The sequence below is a fragment of the Brachypodium distachyon genome, chromosome 4, assembly GCF_000005505.3.
Source record: "Brachypodium distachyon strain Bd21 chromosome 4, Brachypodium_distachyon_v3.0, whole genome shotgun sequence".
Taxonomy (NCBI): domain Eukaryota; kingdom Viridiplantae; phylum Streptophyta; class Magnoliopsida; order Poales; family Poaceae; genus Brachypodium; species Brachypodium distachyon.
Window position 1 is genome coordinate 12,935,394 of NC_016134.3, and position 8,109 is coordinate 12,943,502.

General features: G+C 43.2%; 1 pseudogene; it reads right to left on the reverse strand.

Annotated features, from left to right (window-relative positions):
• Nucleotides 1-830: 830 nt before the first annotated feature.
• LOC100830136 lies at nucleotides 831-5,308 on the reverse strand (annotated as a pseudogene).
• Nucleotides 5,309-8,109: the final 2,801 nt, after the last annotated feature.

The window sequence follows — 8,109 nt, forward strand, 5'->3', positions numbered from 1 at the left end:
AGTTGCATTCATTGAATCAGCTACTACACTGCTTGAGATATGTTCCAAAGCAAGCAAGGAACCGTGAACCTGAGCATGCAATCCATAATCGAATTCAGTGCATCACCAAAGTTCTTATTTCCCCATAGTTGCAAGCCCACAAGATAGAACAAGCTTGCCCGGTGATGGAGATCGACTTCGCTCGGTCTCCATGGAAATTTTGGATCGGGATGCTTCAGGACAACAATTAAGAGGTGGAGACTGGAGAGCGTGCAAGTAAGTCTGTATCGGAAACATACTTCCATATCCGTTGATCGATGAGGGGGTGGCATATCGACATTTCTCTCAAAACCATCCCCTCGATTCAGAGTGTGCAGTCGAGGGCTTAATTATATAGAACTTCTAGTTCATGGCAATGGCAAAATGCAAACCGGTCATTTCCTTTGTAAATTGATCATGCAGTGTCATCTTGGATTTATTTATTTTGTCATGAATGTCATCTTGGATTGAAGTTGATGTTCCTATAATATTGTTTGGACATCATGCTGACATTTCCATAACAGAATGTGATACTATGTTGCTTGCTTATCTTAACATCATCCTCCTTGTTCGACTCGTGCTGTTTTTTGATGACCAAGACAAGGACTTGATACCAAGAATTAAGCTGTTAACAAGGATGCTTGCTGGTAACTTGGATGGAGAGGAACCATCTGGGATTAATTGCTCAGTTACTCAGGTCACAGACCACCAAAAGTTGGGGATTCAACACGTAAAAACACTGATCAAAGATAAATGAAGACAGCAGCAAAAGTCCGACCACGAAATAAAAACCTTCAGGCAAACAGCTTTCATTGATCAAAGCTAAAGGATATGATCAAAGCCAGTAGAGATTGATTCATTGATCTCACTAGCACTGACACGCACCACCAACTGAGTCAAAGGATATTCTGACTTCAGAGAGATTATTTTTAGCGGAAGCAGCAGCAGCAAACAAGTCTGATACAAGGAGTCGGACAGCATGGAACGAAGACGTCGAGCAGAACATAAGATATCTTCAAGTACAAACAGCAAAGGTAGCCTTATCCTAATCATCTGCTCCAGTTTACCTAACACAGTCTATCCAAATACAGTACAAAACATACAAACTATTAGTTTAGACTGCCAATTTAAGATGTTTTGGCTATCAGAAAGGAAGACAACATCCAAGATCCTCCTTCAACCCTTGTTCTTCAAGCGGCACTTCTGTTTTAAGCAAAGTACGGCAGAGATTAGGATGAAAGTAACTAAGAACAGAATATCAAATGAACTAGTAAGACAACCGGCTACTACAATGGCTATCAACTATTATGTGGCAATCAAAGGCCAAAAATGCAATGTATTTGTTTCAGCAAAATGGATAAAAAGCCTCGATATGCTAAACCACTTGTCAAATAGAACAAACAACTGCTCGCATAAGGTTAAAACGTCACCCAGGAAACTTATTGTTAGATCAATTATACACTTGTCATATAGGAGGGAAAATAGCATCAAAATATACCCAAATCGGAGAAGATGCATGAAGCCAAGTGTGGCAGTGAGAAATATAAGATTGAAATCTGTGTGCAAAATGGCATGCTTCAGCATACAGAAGCATAAAAGTTGGTTCCATTATACAACAACATTCTGAGAATAACAAGTTAATGATCTGAGACAGGATAGTTTGTGGTAAAGAATTCAAACGCAGTCCGAGTTCATATAATGCAACATATCTGACCATAGGAGAAACAAAGATGCAAGAGATAAACTCCTATACTTCCAATTGTTAATCACTAAGTCTGTAATTCTTTCTTATGTATATCTACATTATCCTTCTCCACTCATTGACCAATGACCACACACCATGAGCAGGGGATTGATCAAAACTAATTGATCACAACAGTGTACTGATGAAAAAAGAAATGTCAACCACTCATAAGCATACAGCACATGCCAAAGCAAAGAACATACAATAGGAGATTAAAACAGTTCACATTTCATTTGCAGAACATAATAATCTAGAAACGAGCAGGAATAACCCAAAGGCCAAATACACACCTTGTGGAATCATCCTTGAGCGCTGGGAATGCGGGAGGCCAAATCATCATGAAAGGATGTACCAAACCATCATGGTGTTCCTTACTTGCCATCTCATACACTTTACGCAGCACCCTGTGCCTAATATCCAAGTAGAGTGTCCATCGACCCATCGGCAAGAACAGAAACTCAGCATTGTCCCCCACCTGGCTTATCCGCACAGCATCAGTATGCTCATCCTCAACCATGCCATCAGACATCCCCAAAGCAGCACACATCTCACGCAAACATATGGTATCCACCAGCAACAATTTATGATCATTGTGAAGCCAGATGTGAAGCTGAAGTTCCTTCATATCGATGAGGTAAACCCCAGAATCATCTGCCCGTGAGAATACGACATCTCTATTCTCAAATTCTGTCCCACCTTCATGTCGAGAAGGCCACACTACCCCTTCTGGGAGTTGAATTGTGAAGAAACTCGAGTTCGCCAAATCCAACACAAGAATGTCGTTGGAGGTGCCCCCAGCCATGTAGATCCTATCACCAATGAGTAGTGGTTCTGGTTGTCGTAGAGGATGGGGGAGTTCTGTCATGGCTTTGGTATGCATGACCCAGACACCATCTTGCAGCATATATACCTTCCCAAATGTCTTCCCGGTAGATACCCAATTACTCACATTGATCTCCATTGCCAGCCAGATGTATGATAAACAGCCGTCACCTCCTCTGGAAAGGAAGAGACCAAAGGTAGAGATCTGGCCGTTACCTGTCATGACACGTGGAGGTTGTGGGAGGGCGACCACGCCTCTCTCAGGGAACAGCAGGTTGTGCACTTCATCTGTGTATTTGTGGTTCCGGAATCCGGAGATGAAGACGCTGCCGTTCCGTCATCCCCGAATCGCTATTGCGTCGTCGATGTCCAAGCTTAACGTTGCCATGAGGCGGAGGACGGTGGCGAGCTCCGGTTCTTGGGTCTGGGTCAGCATCGGAACGAAGTGTGGACGGAAATCGGTTGTATCATGAAACAACACATCTTCGACGTACAAGCCAGGGAGTCGGGGCGGGTGGCGCTGGCGGAACCGGCGGAGGAAGGCCCGGTCGGCGGCGTGGTGGTACCAGCGCGTGCAGACGAGCGCGGCGCGGACGAGGGTGGTGGGGAAGCCGACACGGAGGAGGATCTCGCGGAGGAGGTCGTCGTCGAGCACCTTGGACACGACGGCTGCGGCCGCTGCCGGCAAGGGTTGGAAATCCATTTTCATCCGATCTCTGTGGGGTGCAGAATTTTAGCGACATACACAGATTTCTTGAAACAGAGGGGAAGAAAAATCAAAACCTTACACTTCTAGTAATTTCCCCTGATCCCCTCTGCTGCAGGAGAAAGGAAAGGTAGGGTTTAAGAAGAAAAATCGAGCTAGGGTTCCATGAAAAAAACGAAATTGGGGCAGAACAAGACTCACCTGGAATCAGGAGAGGGGAAAGCGGTTTCGTGGGGGGTGAAGGCACCGACCGCCGTCAGGGGGGATCAATTCGGACTGCCGGCGAAAGTCCTATCAATGTGGCGCTTTGCGGTGGTGTGGAGCAGAGCAGGCAGTCCCTTGGAATTTATTCACACGACGCCTAGCCGCACTCCATTTCTATCTGCCTGTTTTAAAAAAGACACAGTGAACTTCATGGAAAATTTTGCTGAAAAAAATAATCCAGCACACAATTTGATATCCCAAACTAGAATATTTTCCAGCATGCAAAGAAAAAAGGAAATAGCAAGGAGGCTGTCATTACATGCTTAATCAGGAAGCTTCTTATCTAACTGTAACTACTCCGAAAATACTTCTCTTGCCATCAAAATCTGCTCCTATTTAATTAACAGGCTCAATGCCTGGCTTTACATTGATTAAAGCCACACAACGGGCAAGTCAAGATTACACGATCCTCCCATTTGGTCCAAGTACACAGCCCCAGTCCCGACCGACAAGTCAACAGCTGCTCTTCTTGACAGTAAGATGCTGAAAGGCATGGACGAGCAATTTGTGATGACAATGACTTTGTAGAGCCAATCGGTGACCATTTGGGACTACCTTTGACAGTCTAGACGCATAAAGCTCATAAATCCCGTACAAGACGAAGACCAAGACTTCGAGAGTGTCCGGATCTAGGCAGCTCCTGCTGTGGCAAGGCCATCTTTCTGGCGCTCACATGCATCCGCTCCGTATCTGCAGGTGCGATAATTTTTCCTTGATCTGCAAGCCCATTCCTGACTGCAACACCTACAGTTTTTTGCTACCTAGCTTACCGAATATTCCAAGAACTAAATCATCAACTGATTCTTCTTGCAACATTCTTGTTCGTGCAGGCACCACACCATGGGTTCTGCCAATTTCTTCTTTGTCGTGCTTGCAGCTGCAACATTGTTGCTGGCCATCCAGGGATCCAACTATGGCAACCATCCCAGTGCCAACCTCTCAACACTATCGATCAATAAGCATTGTTCAAGAAATCGGTAATCGGTGACTGCTCGGTCAGGTAGGGGTTAGCGATTAGTCAGATTTCAAACCGATTAATTGGTCGACCATTATACTATATAGTGTATATAATTACATATTCAGCAAATAAAAATGCAATCAAGGGAAAAGATGGCAACTGACCATGATTGCTATGTAGCATCTTAACTTTGTATCCCGTCGATACTTGACTTATGCACCACGATTTTTATAGCATGTGGCAGTGATGTCGAGCATCATAATTGGTGATTGTCCACCTATCAATTACCGATTGCCTTCTGTACACCTATCCTATAGCCAAATCAAGACGGATGAAGAGCAGGGGAGGGCACGGGAAGAAGGGAGAGGAGGCGGAGGAGAAGAAAGATGAGAGAGAGAGATAGGAGACACCTGCGCCAGAGGAGGAAGTTGGCGCCCTGCTTCCACTTCGCCGGAGGAGGAAGCTGTGGCTGCGGCGTGCAGATCTGTCCCGTCGCCCGGTCACCGCTTGGGCAGGGAGGATCTCTCTCTCTCCCTCTCCCCTCCCTCCCCTCCCTCTCTCTCTCTCTCGCTCTCTCTCTCTCTCACCTGCGCCCCCCTTTCTTCCCCTCCGAATTTTCCTGCCCGCTTCCAGTTTCCCTCCCAATTTTCCCGCCAGCGCTCAATATGGGGTATCGGGCGGGGAGATTTTGGGCAGGGGCTTATTTTGGAGAAATATTAATCGGGATTTTGGGCAATTTCCTATGCTGATAAGCATTAAATTGCACGCTCCCCTCCCGATCAGCGATTAATCCGAAGATTTCTTGAATGGTGAAATAACCAAGCCTCCCTCCGAAACGGCTTGAGAAACTTCACTACTCAAGAGTCAAGACTAATTTTGTACTTTCACTTTTGCTGTTTATCGACGGCTACTATTATGTACGGGAAAGAATGGGCGGGTTTAGTATTCCCAGGTCGAACTCTAGTCTCGTTTTTAACCTTGGAGTAATGCTATATTTTATAAGAACAGGTGCCCAACCAATGTGTATGTACAATGAATTTCTAGCTTTCTCATGAACAATACATCTCTCATGAATTTCTAACTTTCTCATGACCAATTAACACAGCTCTCATGTTCCCTCAAAAGGACGTATATATTGATAATTTTATTTCTTGCATAAACAGCTTTCTTGAGACTTCATAGCTCATTTCGTTGTTCCGAAAGGAAGAGAAGAAAAAAAAAAGAGGGAACTCACAAATACGAAAGTTGAATGTTTTAATATCTCTCAAACAAGAAAATCAGCGCTTCTGACTTCAAATTTACAACCACAAAACAGAACTCCTTACTTCACCAGCTGAACAAAATTCAGAGGTTGTACGATACAGAAAATCAGAGGTGGTATTTGCAATTAATGAAATTCAGATGCGGCATGAAACAGAAAATCAGAGGTGGCATTCACAAGTAAATGATAGGTTATTATCAGAAAATGGCAAACCGCCAGAGCTTGCAGTTGCAGGGGTGAAAGCACAATCTTGCGACGACGAACCACGATAGATGCACCTGTGTATCAGCCTATCAGCAGAGCGTTCACATTTATTGATGAAAAATTCATAGGTTATACGCCAGGAGCATTTGCTGGCATTCCACTCGAGGATAATTACTTGGTCGGTCCTGCATAACACAGAAATCCTGTCAACAACAACCAAGCAAACTGTGATCAGTGGCATATGTTTGGAACACAGAAATTTCGCATGCATTTTACATGAAACAGATCAATTTCTGTGGAAGGAATCTAGAAAAGTGCAGTCTCAGATCTAACCATGGCCAAGGCAAACACCAAACAATATGCACTATGGAGGGAATAAAGAGGGCTGTATAAAACTATAACTTCAAGGGGACATGTAACACTATGGTGCACCTTCTGGATTTTTTCCCCACAGAATTACAACTTTTGGAGTAACTATTAACTAATCGCACTAACCACAGTTCGGACAGCAAAACTAATATCATAGGCCCAGCGGTCAGGTCAAGCTGGATAACCACACTGGAGATAGCGACGCACTAGAAACTACAAAGCCACTCTGGGAGTCTAGACAAATCTGGAAATTCTAAAAATCGTAAATGTTCCCATGACTGGAATGCTGAATTATAGCCAAAACACAGCAGTCTTTATTGGAAAAATGAAAGTAAATTTCAAGTTTGTGAGTTCAGATTTTTGCTGAAAACTCAAAATTTCCACAATTTTTTTTCTAGAAAGTCATAAATGCTCTCCAGACTAGATTAGTTCAATTTCTGCCAAAACTGAGCATTATTTGAGAAACAATAACTTATAAAGTTCGCAGGTTCAAATTTTGGCTGAAAATTCAAATTTCCAGCAAAAATGAAAATTATAGAAAACCACAAGTGCTCTCCGAACTGGACTGTTTCAGTTTCAGTCAAAACTCAGAACTATTTCAGGAACAAATAACTTTTGGAGTTTGTAGGTTCAAAATTCAAATTTTCTTGTCCGAAGAGTTATTAGTGCAGGTTGTTACCAGTTAGTCCAAAAGTTGTAGTTCTGCTATTTTTTCCAAAAAGGTACATAAATGCTCTCTGGACTGGACTGGACTGGACTGTTTCAGTTTTCAGTTTCTGCCAAACTGAGAATTATTTCAGGAAAAAATTTACTTCTGGAGTTTGAAGGTTCATATTTTGTAGTCCAACAAGTCGTTAGTGCAATGAGTTAGTCCAAAAGTTGTAGTTCTATGATTTTTTTTTTCTTCTAAAAGGCACACAAAAAGTAGTTCTATGCAATTTACTCTAAAGATGCAGAAGCATCGGGGAATAGAAAATCAGCACAGAGACGAATAATGAATGCTAATTTATTTTCTTCATGTGTAGAATCGTACGTACCAGCATTTGACCTTCAAGTGCCGCAGTTTAAATTCCTGGACCTCTTAACCTCCTCCCACCCAAAGTCTCAAAACTAAACCACATGTTTTCACACCTGATGTTAGCTGTAGGACAACCCGCATGCACAGTTGTTTCCATCTTTGTATTCGTCATCAATTATTCCAGTTATTTTCCTCTACAACAATATAGTGCATAGCATGGGTGCGTTCATTATGGACTAGCTTTCTAAATTCTGATCATGGTTATGCAACCCCTATACTATATATGAAAGCATAAACATTGTATCAAGTTGAATCATGGTTATGTAAAGCACATTGGATCATTATATTCAGTTTGCCCGCCAAGATATGGTTCCACTGTATTTGTTGTGCTTGGTACTTGGTAGTAGCTTCTCCCCATACATTGGTGTGCCTAGCTTTCTCAAAGGAATCAGACCACTCATTGCACGTAAGGATCAGGGTGAGAGGACGTACCCTTTGCCAGGGATGGTGCCGGGAGGACTTGAAACCAAGAATTAAGCTGTTAACAAGGATGCTTGCTGGTAACTTGGATGGAGACGAACCATCTGGGATTAATTGCTCGGTTACTCAGGTCACAGACCACCAAAAGTTGGGGATTCAACAGGTAAAAACACTGAGCAAAGCTACAAGAAGACAGCAGCAAAAGGCCGACCACGAAATAAAAACCTTCAGGCAAACTGTGGTGGCACTATGATGCATGATTCTG